The following is a 15,237-nucleotide window of genomic DNA, read 5'->3' as shown; positions in this document are numbered from 1 at the left end:
TGAGATTCACTTCAAGGGACAACGACAACTAGAGAAAACAAAAGTTCATATTCCTGGGATGTTGGATTTTCTGTCAAAATAAGCAATTTATGGGAAATATAAATGTTTTTTAACAACAACAACAATAATAATGATAAGAATGTATTTACATTAGGTCTACATTAGATCTCTAATTTCTATTGCACATGACCTTTATCAAGTAATTGAAACCAATCAGGAATATACATGTGAAGAAACTCTCCTGCATTCAGATGTCCTAATATAGAGAAGGCAAAGGAACAAAAAATAAATGCTCATTAGAGTTTCCCTGTTGTTTAAGAATAAATTAATGGATATCTTCAGAATAGACATATAAAGTAGAAAATGTCTTAATTTTGAGTGTGTATGTATTGTATTGAAAAGCTGACATATTTTATAGTCCATGATGTAGTTTAGTCTTTTAAGAGCATTTCTAGCATATTTTGTGTAAGAAACTGGGGGATTACATGTGTTAGTATCCATGTGTTGTTTATGACATGAAAAACAACCGTGCTGATTTTGATGTTCTAGATAACAAAGCGCAGTGTGCCAGACATACATAATCAAAGCAACAATGATAGAAGTAATACCTGGCAAGGTCATGGGTTGATAGTCAGGTAAACATTTCAGCTGGGAATGATTTATGTTGGAACATAAGCTGAAGTTAGACTGTTCAGTCATTTTGTTAAAGTCAACACCTGAGTCCAGTGGGCTTGACAGAAAGGTCTTATTGACATTGTGCAAAACATTTTTCTCTTCAAGGCACTGAACGACTTGGGGACAGCAAACACTTACAAGGTATCAAAAAGTATAGCAAATATTGAATTTTTTTGCACTGCAGAATAATAACACAAATACATATTTCCTATGTTAAGCAACCCTCAGAGGTCCTTAGGGACATTTATTGTTTTTTGCATTTTTAATTTTAAACCATTTTCACTGTGTTGAGTGGAATATAGCCAAATTTGTCAAAGAATTTTCTTTTTAATTATATTTTATAATTGTGGTGTAAATTCATTGAATTAGCCTAAAATGGCTAAGCTACAGAAATGCATCCACCTTAGTCCCTTTGGACAAAAATGTCCACATTGAAACCCATTATAAACGCTATTTTTCACGCCAGAAAAATTACGGTCAAAGGGATCGTCAGGTTTCCAGCTTAGGTTTCGTTTTGGACTACAGGCCTTAGAGTTGTAATTTTTTTATTTGTCCACCGGGTGGCGCCCTTGCTTCACATTTGACCTCTGCTGGAAAACAGCGGGCTGCTTGGACAGACCTGCCGGAAATGAAGCCTCATCTCCGGCGTGCAGCAGCGGCTTCGCCCGCTGATCGGGCGGGACCATTTTTTGGTCCCTAGGACCATGAGAGGGTGTATTTTTTTTTTAGTCAACAGGAAATGACGTATTTGTTGTCACGTGGTATCGCACGTGTCTGCTGGAGAAAGGAGTCCCACGCAACATGCCCCGGTTCTTCGTCGCGACTTACCCCGGGAAGAAGCACTATTTTCGGCCTAGAAGAGCAGCATTGACCGCCTGGAGACCGTTTTGGGCTCCGGAAAAAAAAATTAAAAGTAGATCGAAATTAATTTTGGTGCCAATCTTTGGACCATCTAAAGGCCTAATTATAATAACAATCAAATATTACTTCAAATGTTTTTTTTGGAAAATATTTAGTTTTTTTGTTTTTTGGGGCTAAAAAAACAGGGCGCTCATGTAATACAACTGGGATTTAAAGGGTTAAAACAACGAAAATATAATTAAAACTTTATATGAATATTTCAGGGAGAAGTAGTTTTAAAAGACTGACCAATTTAAAGTGGAAAAAAATATTAATACATAATATTTTTATTGCACTTTTTGGGGAATGGACATTTATGTCCATTAGGGACCAAGGTGGATGCATTTTTTTAAGGATCTCCAAGGTTAAGCAAACACACTGGACAATAATAATGTCCAAACATTTCTCTCCTTGGACAAGCTGCCAGTAGCACAAAGCCTACGTTATGTAAAACATCACTCAGATACAGCGTGTTTCTGTTTTATTTCCTCCCACCTTCACCTCTTTACTTCTTGTTTAGATTGTATTCAATCTCTGCAGATGAATAAGATGAATAACAACTGTTCTTATACCGACAGCCAATATTGTGACTGCTCACTTCCTGTCAGTCTCAACAGGCTGTTTGGTAATCTCATGCCTTTTTGAGTACAAGTCATGCATGGCATGCAGGATTGTCAGACATCATGTAAGCACACAAGTATACTGCATTGCACAAGATAGGACATGACATGGCTATATCCCGACACAGCGTGATTCAGCTAAGGTAATATTTTCATTGTAAATTTATCTGAACATGAAGGTGACCTCTAAATATGTGCAGCTAAACAAAATGCTTTGGAAACTGGTAAATAATGTTCAAGGTTTTACCTATTTCCCTATTTTATGCAGTATTATACAGTTTAAACAGTATGTTAACAGAGCATAATAATGCAGTTGCAGCAAACTCTTCAGTATCAAAAAGGGTGTTGCAGGTTCCTTTAAATATGCAGGACTGTCTTCACATTGTAGCCACTGACATAAAGGTGTACAGTGTACGGCATTTTCTCTGTCTCATTGGGGAGTGACAGACTATAAGAGAGCCATTACTGACTCCTATGAGAAGGTAATAAAAGTAAATAGGGAGAACTGCAGCTGATCTAATTCATTTTTACACACAACAACAAAAAGGTTAGATTTGTTGTTTTACTAGAATTGCATTCAAGGTTTATAGAGCATTCTCATCTTTCTCAGTTTTTATTTAGTCATTAGTCATGTGCAGCAGGTCTTTAAGCTAAAATTCACTATGTACACTATAGCTATAGCAAAGAGGTGTTAACAATTACATCGTGGTTACAGTAGATTTCCTGAAGAAGTTTAAATGAAGCATAATTTGCTTCTTTTGGCCACTCCCTTGTCACAAGCGGGTCGCTCCACATGTTTGATTTGGCAGAGATTGCATTCTTGACAAAACCTAAAATGTACTGTATTTCCAGATGGAATCAAACCAGCGACCATTTGATAAACCTTGTAAATCCTCTTCATCATTGATGCCTGGGTGTCTTTATTGCAACACCTGAGACAGTAGCCACGCTGATCATTTTATTGAAGATTAAAGAATTTTGACAGCTTTTAACTCTCAGTGGTGTGCCTGTATTTGTTTGATAAAGGAACCTTTATACCTGGAAATGGCTAATGATGTCAGAAAAAAGTGCATATTAGCTGTGTTGATAATGGCCTGACTTCCTATTTTACATTCCTCTACAATCTCAAAAATCTCTTAAACCATTTCCTTGAAAGTCTCCTTTGAAATCACCACTGTCAAAGAAAATTCAAAGATAGAAAACATGAACTGAAAATATGCTACCCTTGAACACTTCTTCACAGCAGTCTTAATGTCACAATCTTGAGGTAAAGACTGATTCAATACATTCAATACAAGTGTAAATGAAGGTGAGAATTGTGTCTTGGACTATTGGAAAGTGCAGAAAACCTTTAATTAGTCTCTGTCTGTGTAGATATAGTGCACCTTTAATCATTCCTCTTTCCATTTATTTATTTTTTAATATAGGAAAAACGTTGTAAAAGATCGAATAATACAGATAATTGAGGTTTTTAAAAACCTTTAACCTTCTTCTCTTTTGTAGTGGTATGCCACTTAGGTGACAGACGTGTCTCAGTAAATCAGACACAAATAATGATTGTCAGGCTGTATCTGTGATGCCTTAGCTGCAAGGATGTTGATATGGTCTCTTGGGTCGATAGCTGATGACAAAGCAAAGACTGCCATAGTCCAAGGATGGGCAATGTGCCTCAGATGCTGAGAGGAAAAGGAGTCAAGATAAAAAAAAACCCCCAAACTGAACCAAAAAACAATAGGATCAAAGATGGTATTTTCTGCATATTGTAAAAAAAAAAATGTAAGGGGTGTTTTCATTTTTTAGATTTATAATAAGTTATGAGTATAATATAATAGTATAATATTTCAGTAGGTTCTGTCTATCTATCTGTATTTTTTTAAGCTGCATTCTTAATTATCAGTCATTCATATCTGCATATCTGTTGGGTTTCTAGGATATTCTCCAATCAATCACGTTGGGTGAGTGCTGAGTATTTGTATATGGGTGCATGAGGGTGGGAATGCATGTTTGTGTCTGTGTGTGCCTGTTTGTCTGTGTCTATATGTCAGGTCGGGTCTTACACTCCACCTCTCTGGGAACTCCCAGGCCCTCCAAAGGCCTATCTCCCCTCACCACACTCCCTGCCGGTAACTGATGCCCTCAGGCATCAGTGCGTTGGTGGTTCTTGGTGTCCGGGGCTGGGCGCTCAGGTATGTACCAGCTCACTCCCGGTGACTACTTGGCGGGGCCTGGTGCTTGTTGCTCGGTCAGGCCTCTTCCCGGGGAAAAGGGGGCCCTCGGGCCTCCGGGCTTGCAACTCGGTTCCCTCTGGCACAGCTGGCTGCTGGCAGAGCCGGCGGGCACGCCACTACAGCCCCCTCTAGCTTCTGCTCCGTGGCTACTGGGTGACCGTTCATCAGCTCTTCCCAGGAGGGTTGCACGGATGCCCCTCCGGTGGTCCTCCTTGGGCTCTCGCACTCTGGGGCCTCTGGATGTCTGGAGCCTGGATCTCCTCCATGCCTGCTTCATGCCCTGGGGAACGGGGCTATGGCTCTCTACATCCTCTAGCGGACCATTACATGGGGAAACCTTTTGAATACAAGCGCGCTGATCCACACAGGTGTGCACACGGAGTTCACTGTTCATAGACATAAACTACACCTCTATTGGCTGCTATTTCCAAGCATATTATGCGCTGTCAGTCCTGCTTGCTACACAACAACATTCAATATTTAGTATTTACTGCTGTTTACACTTAGCTAGATTAACGTGATGGTGTTGTGTTTAGTATGTTGCTCTGTTTTTTTGGCTTGTTTTCTCTTCTTTTTCTCTCAACAGGTGATCCAGGAGATTTTTTTTCTCTTCTTTCTCTTTTTAAGTGCCCTTTCTCACTGTCCCTCTTCCCTTCTGTTTTTCCTTTTCCTTCATCTTTCTTTCTCCCTTTCCTATCCCTCAGTCATGCCTGTCCCGTCTGTAACAACTGAAAATAAAATAAAATAAATAATAACAACAAAGGTTGATCAAATGGACCAATGGACCTGAATAACGATCAGTAATTCCAGTTGAATCCTAATAGAGTGCTTCATAAGCACAAAAGATCCAGATGGAAGAAGACGTAGAGGAGGTAAAGAGAATGAAAAAGCTCAGTAACTTAACAATTTGCTTTCAACATCATACTTTCTTGCATATCAAACTCCATTGTAGTATTTTTATTTTATCATACAACTTAAGTTGAAACATTATATATATATATATATTGCATTATAGATGTTTACTTTGAACCTCTTCGAAGGTTTTAACCTACTTTTACAAGTTGTTTTTGCAGCTGTTTAATTAGTGCTACTACAAGCTGCTTCCACTCCAGTGGCATCATGCTTAATATTCATAACCTGTTACTAAGATGCAGTAAGAACACAGATTAAAAACATAGATGATTAAAATCTTCATCAACACTTTTTCCAAATCTTGCAGTTGAATTTTATATTAAGGCCTGCTGACAGAACTCTATTAAAAAGTTCTTCAATTTAAGCAGTGAGTTTGACTTCGCAGTATTTAAATTTGCAATTTATGTTTTTTCTTCTTCTTCTTTTATTCCCTCTGATCCATAGAGTGTCATGCATTATGTAGTAGCTTGGTTGTGGCACAGCACGAGTGGGTGTATCTTAAGCGGTGGCTGGCTCAGGCTTGGCTCTCCACCATTGAAGTTAGATTACTAACGCAGATAGTTAACCTAGCTCTCACACACACGCTCTCCCACCGCCTGTTGCCAAGGCTGGCTGATAAAGAAGAAAGCTTTGATTGTAGATTTTTTTGCTTTGGTTGTTATGGCTTTTAAAATCACGTATATTAAAGTGTAAAATTCACGATCCACCCCTCATTTCTTTATATTCTGCTTCCAATGTCATATGCTGTGGGAGTGTCTGGTCGGGCATGGTCCAGGTTCCTGTCATCCGTCCTTTGGGGTGGAGTTGGCCAGCTCATCACCTGTTTTCAATCTCCGGGGCTCCACCTAGAGGGTTTTTAAGCCAGCACTGCCTGCCACTCCTCGCCAGTTCGTCCTGCTACCATCTGTGATTCATCACCCGTCGCACTCACCAGTAGTGCTGGTTCCGTCTCCATCCTGTTTTTCCGTCTGCTCGGAACCCAAGGACCACATACACAACTTCTCCTCAGCCTGCCCTTCAGTCCATACTCTCCACCTCCTTGGAATCTGGACCGGACTGTCCCCACTCTCGATCCTCTCTGGAATGCTCCCATGGCAGCCTTTTCCCCCGCTTAATAACCAGGGTCTCCAAGTAAGCCCAAGACTATCCACTGGCACTCCATACCTCTGTCCCTTACTCGTTTGTCACTCAGTAACACCCTTCTCCTGTGTTTACAGAAAGTTCCCGTTCGAGTTCTCCCTGTGCTCTACGCCTGTTTCCCCGCCCACGGATTTCCCTTAGTTTCTGCGAATGGTTTCTGTTAAACCCAGTTCTGTTCACGTTTTTGTTCCTTCTAATAAATTATACATAGTTCGAGCAATTGAGTCTGCTTTTGAGTCCACCGCATCCTTGTTTGTGACATCCAAGGTGTTAGACTTATGCTCAAGCATAAAACAAGCACATAGAAGCAATATTAAATTGTATCTGTAGGTGTTTTTTCCAAGCAGCCTGCTTTTTCTATTGCTTTTGTTGAACAAAGTATGACAGGCATAAAATTATATTTTTGCACCAACAAGATGATTCCAAAACTTGGCACATCTTCGCATGTCGTCCAGTGCATCCTTCAAACATTTTAGAAAACTGCACAAGTGGAGGGCAAAAGATGTGCCAGGCTTTAGAAATCTATAACAGATGAACAGTATCTGAAAATTATGTCTTTAAGAAATAGGGCCTGACACAGAACCTGAGAGACTCTGTTGCTCCTGTACACTGGAGCCTCATCAGAAATGTTCTCAGAGACAGAATCAAGAAGCCATTTTTAAGAAAGGGAAGCAGGGAGGCAAGGCTGACCTGTTGCAAGCTATACAACTGCACAGTGGGAACTTTGAAAGGCATAAAAACAGTATGCCTTTACATGAACAGGGTGATTCTCAAATAGCTATTAACTGAAAGAGAGAGTTTTAGCACTGAGAGTGTACAGCAATCTGTAAAACATAGTGGCGGTTCTGTTATGGTTTCGGGCTGCATCTCAGCTCAAAGCCAGTGTTGTAGACCTTGCCAAATTCAGAAGAGATTTGATTTTGATCCGCCACACAATACTTTTTGTGTAATGCTTGATTGGCAATGACTTCATTTTTCAGAATGACACTAATCCCAAACACACTCTGTGTGCAGAAGAACCCAGAGTGGAACACTATCAGTCGTAGGCTGACCTCGCCAGAGCCCGGACCTGAACATTATTGAAGCAGTGTGGGATCAACTTGAACAGAACAGAAGGCAGAAATATCCAAAGATGAGCTTTGAATGACCTTCAAGAATTCTGGGGAACTTTTCCAGAAGATTACCTAAAGAAATTATAAGAAAGCTGTGTAAGATAGTTCAGGCTGTGTTGAAGAATGAAGGTGCTTATACCTAATAATGACTTTCAAACTCATTAGAACTGTACAAACTCCATTTTTGCTTCATATACTGTATTTTCACCTATGTTTGCACATTTCAGTATATTGCTGCATCTATTTCACATTTCCTAGCAGAATATAAAGAAAATCTTTGCAAGCACTGTATTGGTATTGGATTTTTTATGGGGACTGGCCTTGCTTGCTGTTGATGTTTGGTATGTACTTGCTCCACACATTATAAAATAATATTACCTTGCAGTCATTTTAATGCCTTCTACACTTTCTTTTTTACATCTCATTCCTGATATGCATGCCGATGTAAAAGCCGTGGCCGCAGTACTCCAGCCTCTGAGCAACTTTATCCCTGAGAGAATAAACGGAGCGGAGTGAGTGTTACTTTCCCTGGTGATTTTCAAACAGCTAAGCAAATATTACCAAACACAAATAGTCTCTCTGTAAGCTAAATATACAGAGGCCACATTATCCAGGAAAAACATTAAGCTGGGATAGGATCCATCCATCCATCCATCCTTCGTGCTATTTAATTTCACTAGCTAAATTCTGGGCAGTATGATTGTCCCAGATCCCAGGTTTAAATCTAGTCTGGGGCATTCTTGCATGACTTTTTAAATTAGTTCAATTAAATTCAATTCAGTTTTATTTATATAGCTCCAAATCACAAGAGCAGCCCCCTCAGGGTGCTTTATATTGTAATGTAAACACCCTGCAATATCAGTTTTTTCTCTCCGTGTCTGCTTTTAGTTTCTCCAGGCTTCAGTTCGTCAGACTTCCCACAGTCCAAAGTTATACATGTTAGGTTTATTGGTGAATCCAAATTGCTCACAGGCTTGAATTTGAGTGTGAATGGTTGCCTGTCTCTTATGTGTCAGCCCTGAAACAGATTAGTGACCTGTTTCTTGCCCTATGACAGCTGGAATATGCTCCAACATTTCTTTTGAATTCCAAGGTTTGGCCCTGTGGGTTTTCTATTTTCCCACTGGTTTTTGCCACTGATTTGGCTTACTGACCAGTTGACACTGTTTGCAGGTTTTCTGCGCTGAGCAGGCTTAGAGCCTGGGGGTATAGACTGAGTACTACAACAGTCTGGTGAAGAATAACAAAAAGAGGTCTAGGTTAAATACTGAAGAAGAGAGTGATGAAAAACAAATGTGGCGACTGAATCCCAAGCGACCTCACCCATTTCCTGAGTGAGGTAAGCAGCAGAGTTATCAGGTGCACACACACCCACTCAAGTAAGGAAGGGAGAGTGACAGTTAGGGTGGAAGAAGAGAGACAACTAGAAGTTAGGACAGATGTGGAGGACTGGTCGCACCACGACAAACACAGGCGCAACTGAGACAGGTAGGGTAGCTGTGCTCAAAACCATGTGGCTGTGTACTGTTGGAGTTTGACCTTTTTCTAAAGTGTCATCTGTCCTTTATCTTTTATTAAATAATTTCCCAAAACACACCGTGTATTATATAATAGGAATGGATCTATATACCAACTATTGATATAGATAAATGGGAATGCAAAAAAAAAAATGCCACAAAGGGGCGCATACTGTAACTAATCTGTGGTAAGGTAATATTACTGAAGAAAAGACTGAGTAACTTTTCTTTGACTGAACAAGTATCTCTCAGCCTCTTGCGCTCTGACAGCAGTTACACATTGCTGACATTTTAAAACATCACTTTAGTGAGCAAAGTGCAAAAAAAAAAGAAAAAGAAAAAAGAAAACAATAAAAATGTGTGGAAATCATGACATTAATGCTATACTAGAGCAAATCCCCCAGTCAAGAGTTTAGACAAGAAGAGCAATATTCATATTTTTAATGGGAATTTAATTGAACCTCAAAATCAATGCAATTATTTAATAACTGTTTATTTCCTTGAGTGGTGATTGAGCTGTTGGACAGCTACCAGTAAAAACACATTTCAAAAAGGTCAGACAGAAACTCTGTTTTTTCTCATTGTAGCACGGGATGATGACACAGACTTCTCTCTGATTCAAATGTTTTTTTTCTCCTCCTAAATAACGCATTATCCGCCTGACAAATTTTGTGAGATGAAGGAATGCATCACTACTAGCAATATGTTAGGGAAACAATTTAAATTGTGTAAGTTACATTAATAACAGATGAATGATTAAATATGGCTAGATACTTGAGCCAATGATAGTCCACACTAATGAATTACTAAAAGAAGTTTAATAACTCGGGAAGTGCAACCCCAATCCTAAAAATATGTAATGCTCTGCAAAATGTAAATTAAAACTGAATGATTTGCAAATCTCTTAAACCCACAGTTCATTGACAATAGAACATAGCAAACAGATCAATTTAAACTGAGAAAATATACCACTTAGTTGCGGCAGTGTTTGTTTGTGTTTACCACTGTCTAAGATCCACTCTTCTTTTAGCAACAATCCAAAAACTGAAGAGACCAGCTGATGGACTTTTAGGAGAGGACTGTTATCCCTCTTTTGGCTGATACAGAATTTTAGCTGCTCAATCATCCTGGATATTGTTTTAGCACTCATCATTAGTGATGTTCGATTCGTGAACGAATCGTTCAATACTCGAGAATCACTTTACTGACTCGTGAATCATGATTCACAAGCCCAACTGACTCACTGACTCATCCCTGTTGCTGTTAGCAAACTAATTCCATTAGTAGAAATATATCTAGCTTATAATTAAAATTGTGGGGGGGAAAACAACAGGCAGTTTCGTAACAAAAGCATTTCTGCTCTGAACTGGAAGAAAAAACCCTGAGTGGAAGCTCACATCAAGAAAATAGCTCCTCGGTTCAGAGTAGCATCGCGCTGCTAACATGCTAACAACACATTTGAGCTACTCACCCCCTCGCTTCCTGTGCTGAATCGTAAGCATAAGCGAATCACTCAGGACTCGCTCACCCCCTCCCTCCTGTGCTGAATCATAGAGCGAACGAATCACTCAGGACTCACTCACCCCCTCCCTCCTGTGCTGAATCAAAGACAGAGTGAACGAATCACTCACTCACTCACCCCCTCCCTCTTGTGCTGAATCATAGAGCGAGCGAACGAATCACTCACTCACTCACTAACCCCCTCCCTCCTGTGCTGAATCAAAGAGCGAACGAATCACTCAGGACTCACTAACCCCCTCCCTCCTGTGCTGAATCAAAGACCGAGCGAACTAATCACTCACTCACTCACTCACCCCCTCCCTCCTGTGCTGAATCAAAGACCGAGCGAACTAATCACTCACTCACTCACTCACTCACTCACCCCCTCCCTCCTGTGCTGAATCAAAGACAGAGCGAACTAATCACTCACTCACTCACTCACTCACCCCCTCCCTCCTGTGCTGAATCATAGAGCGAGCGAACGAATCACTCACTCACCCCCTGCCCCCTAGCTTCTTCTTCTTCTTGGTTGGCAACCAATGTTAAGGCGCATTACCGCCCCCTGGCTCACAGCGCAGTGGACATTTAGATGAGAAAATATATATTAGACACACTTAAGGAAAACACTAATAAAATACAAATAAACAAAATAAATGTTTATTAAGCAATTTTGATAGGAAATTGCTTAATTTTAGAAATGTTTTTACTCTTTTTTCTCTATAAAATAGTTTTTTTTTTTTTTTAAATCTTTCATCTTAGCAGTGGGATTTACATGAAAAGGGAAACAAATTAAGTTTGAGTGAAAATCTAAAAGTTTTGCACTCTCTGGTCAACCGACTCAGTGAATCAAATGACTCAAAACACCCGATTCACTTTGGTGAGTGACTCATTAACACTCGATTCAGTAAAAAGAATCAAATTTACCATCACTACTCATCATACCTCTGAGGTATTTTTACTTCTTTTATTTTCCTGGTAAGCATTTCATTGTGGCATCAACAAGTTTAGGTAAAGCAACATGAATGAGGGATGACCTTCCAGCAGGAAAGGACCAGATATGGGGTAAAAGACAGAGCTGTGGAAACCGTTCTGATGATCCAGAGCAATAACCTAAATAAAGGCTAAGCTAAAGGCTAGCATGTGGGGTGTGTAGTCTTTTATATTGTGTGGAAATGTGTTTGAATGATAACATGTCTTACTGACTTAATTTATGCTACTACGGTTATGTCTGTTTGCAGTGCTATTTGCCTATGAAGAGTGTTTCCAACCCCCCAAACCTCTCCTGTACATAGGGTTGCCAACTCCCTGAAAAATAAATAAGGGACACCTCGTGGCCAGGGCCGGGCGACCCAGTTGTCTTCACCCTTCCCAGTGTGGTGAATTTTCTAGCTCTTTTTTTGTGTGTGAAATTATTTTTTTAACCATTTGACTTGAAGTTGATTTAAGTAGATGCATATTCTATTCTTTGTGATATGAACACATGTGAAACAAATGATCATTTAGCCATTTATTTTTAGCTCAAAATGACAACATTAACACAGTAAAACAGGTCTCCTTCTTAAACAGAAGCCTGTCATGCTTAACTTTTGAGAATATAAGTAAATCTTTCTTTAAAAGAACTCTGTCCTGCTTAACTTAAAATAATAGAAAACAATAGAAAGAAAAATATTCTTGTAACAGTGCACATTTAGTGCATTTAGTACAATTGGCTTCAGTTGAGGTATTATTTCAGCTTTTCTAATGCTAATCAGCTGCTCCTGTTTGTAAACCCGCTTGTTCCCATGATTACGCATCATAACTCATCATCATTATTCATCTATGTATTACTTTTATGTATTAGTCATCAATTTGTTGTAATCATCTATCCTTGCAGTTGTTTATTACACAAAATAAATTATATTATCACACTTCTGGCCACATAGCGCTGATATTCACTGCACATGCCCATATTAACGTTTTCCAGCCAGGTGTTTTCCTTTTCCCATTCTTCCCTTTCTCTGATGGGAACAAACATTGCTGCTCTAATGCTGGGCTTACACTGTGCGATTTTTGGCCCATTTTGAGCCGATTTTTGAGTGATCGGACCGATTTTGGCCTTCATTGTGCGTCGTGTAGTATACGTGGGGTAACGAGAAGTGATTAACACCTCACGACCAGCTCCCGATCATCAATCGCTCGTGAGGGTGTCACCACAGGCGCTCACACTGCTCGCGCGCAAACACGTAAACGTTGGTGAAAAAGACGGCGCAGCACGGCTGTGCAGCGTGTGATCTGGACACAAGCGATGGAGGCACAACTTGTAGAACTTTGGAAAGCTCATCCGAGCCTTTTCGATGTGGCATCACAAAATTATCACGACCACAACAACCGTGAAAATAGTTGGATTTACACTGCTGCTCAATCACAGCTGCCTGATCAATGTTTTTCATTAGCAATTTAGCAAAGTTGATGGTAGTGGTGTGTCTGTGTGAGTGAAAGACAGAGAGAGCGAGCGACAGATTTTCTGTTATAACCTTCATGTTATGGAGGCACAGTGTGAGCACTCAGGTCGCATCAGAGCATCGGGCGGTATAGTGTGAGAGTACATCGTGACATACGAACTTCTAACCCCTGCGAGTCAATCGTGCAGTTTGAGCAGGAGCTGAATAACGTGACTGAAAAAAATCGCACAGTGTCTGCCCAGCTTTAGGTGTACTGTCATCCGAGACTTGCACCGCAGAGTCGGCGTTTGTTCCCCTGTTGGCCATGCTTCTTGTTGTGGTCATCTGTTGTCTTCCGGTATTTTCTCCGCAAGCGACCTTTCCTCGACCAATGAGATGAGCGGTAATCTGAATTGTCATACTCGAATTGTCATAAGTGTGCTGTCAGCTCATTGGTCACAAAGCAGGAGAGGGGCTGGGAATTATGTTTTCAAACAAAGCGTTAATTCCATAAACATTTATAGACTACTTTTGATTCTCACTGTATTACGGGACAAAGTGCGTCCCTTATTAGCTCAATACGGGACGTGTACTTTTGTTTCGAAATACGGGACGATTCCGTATTTTAAGGGACGGTTGGCAACCCTACCTGTACAGTCCTGCAAAATCCCAGCTGCTGCTTGATGTGTATGATGCTGTTGGTTGAATGCTGATTTGTCGACAAGTGAGCCAGAACAGGGAAGGAAGCAAGAGTGGCGTTCACCAGAAATGAGAGAAAAAAACCCATGAAAGACCAAAAACTACAGCATGAGAAGTACAGTGAGTGCATACACAGAATCATGCCTAATTTTAATGCAGTGTTGTCTCCAGTATTGATTTTCAACCTTATCTCTTGCACACAGAAACTTCTCCTGATTTTTATAATCTTTTGATGATTTTGTATACTGTAGGTAATGACATATTCATAAGGCTTCACAGTTTTTACACCTTTTTTTTGCAGATTGGGGAACCTTTGACCATCTTCACCTCTGAGAAACTCTGCCTCTCTAAGAAGATCTCTAATGTTTATACATCTGTTGCCAGTTATTTGTTAATTGGTTACAAAATGTTCCCTAAGCTACTTCCTTTTAGTGTCACTTACTTTTCCAGGCTTTTCTGTCTTTTTTATGATGTGTTGCTGTCATCAAATTTAAACTGAGTTAATATTTTTAACAACCCATTTGCCATTCAAGTCAACCACTCCAAACAATCTCACTCAATTTTTTTGGTACCAAGAAGGCAAACAGTAATAGCTAGCTTCCCAGCACCGGGATGGAAAGGAGGGACAGTCAAGGGGCTAATGCACAGGCCATTCATCCAGGCAGTCAAGGCTTCATCAGCCAGTTCCTCAGCAATCAAGGCACGAGCTAAGGCAGAAGTGGAATGAATCCCTCTGGATTATCACAGCCACAATTTTATTCTCATTTAGACGTGTCATCTGAACCTCAAGGTATATAAGACTTCAAAAAACACCTCATATGGAGTGAATGGTTGAGTGCAGACTGGACAGAAAATTATTAGTCATATGCAAGTAAAGATTGCAGCCTCTCACCTCAAGAAAATGTATTTAATGATGACATGGCCGAATGTAAAGTCTGAACAGCATGCAAGGAGAATTTGTTCTGCATGCTGATGACCACAACGTTAATGCTCATGAGTATCTGTAGGCTGCAGGTTAAGTACAACTTAACCCAAGCTGGCAAAGACTCCAAGAATGTTGTGGGGATATCAAAAGTGGCGTAACATTCACTGCTGAAAAAGTTTGAAAATTTCCCTAAACTCAGCAACAAAGACAACTTGAAGTAAAAGAGTTTTGTGGCATTCTTCTAGAGATAGTCTGCAAAAGCTGGTGACTATCTTCCGGGACTGTTATATTTGGACGCTAGAGGAGTACATCCCCTTATGGAGAAGCTTCCTCGGTTTGCAGGAGAAGTCAGTTTCAGTAAGGTCCAATTGTAAGGAGGAACATCTTTCATCTTTGTAAGAGAGCAAAACTAAGGAACCTAATGAAAACTTATTGAAGCATGCAAATTAGTTTTGTAGCATTTGTTGTGTATTAACATATAATCAAAGACTGCTGACTGGCGATCACATGTATGAACTGTAGAAGTGGAAAAAACCTAACCAAAAATTATAATGTATAAAATCCAGTTTCATGCAAATGCACATAGCTG

The 15,237-nt window shown here is 40.1% G+C and overlaps 1 long non-coding RNA gene across 1 annotated transcript; it reads left to right on the top strand.

Annotated features, from left to right (window-relative positions):
- The first annotated feature begins 6,104 nt into the window (after positions 1 to 6,104).
- Positions 6,105 to 6,691, top strand: LOC146559700 (uncharacterized). The gene is made up of 2 exons (XR_014888291.1): positions 6,105 to 6,466; positions 6,553 to 6,691. It is a non-coding gene; the product is annotated as an uncharacterized LOC146559700 (long non-coding RNA).
- Positions 6,692 to 15,237: the final 8,546 nt, after the last annotated feature.

The sequence above is a fragment of the Mchenga conophoros genome, linkage group LG14, assembly GCF_057382185.1.
Source record: "Mchenga conophoros isolate Kocher_MC1m ecotype Shallow Benthic linkage group LG14, M_conophoros_male_GT1.1, whole genome shotgun sequence".
NCBI classification, from domain to species: Eukaryota; Metazoa; Chordata; class Actinopteri; order Cichliformes; family Cichlidae; genus Mchenga; species Mchenga conophoros.
This window is presented reverse-complemented; position numbering and strand designations above follow the sequence as displayed.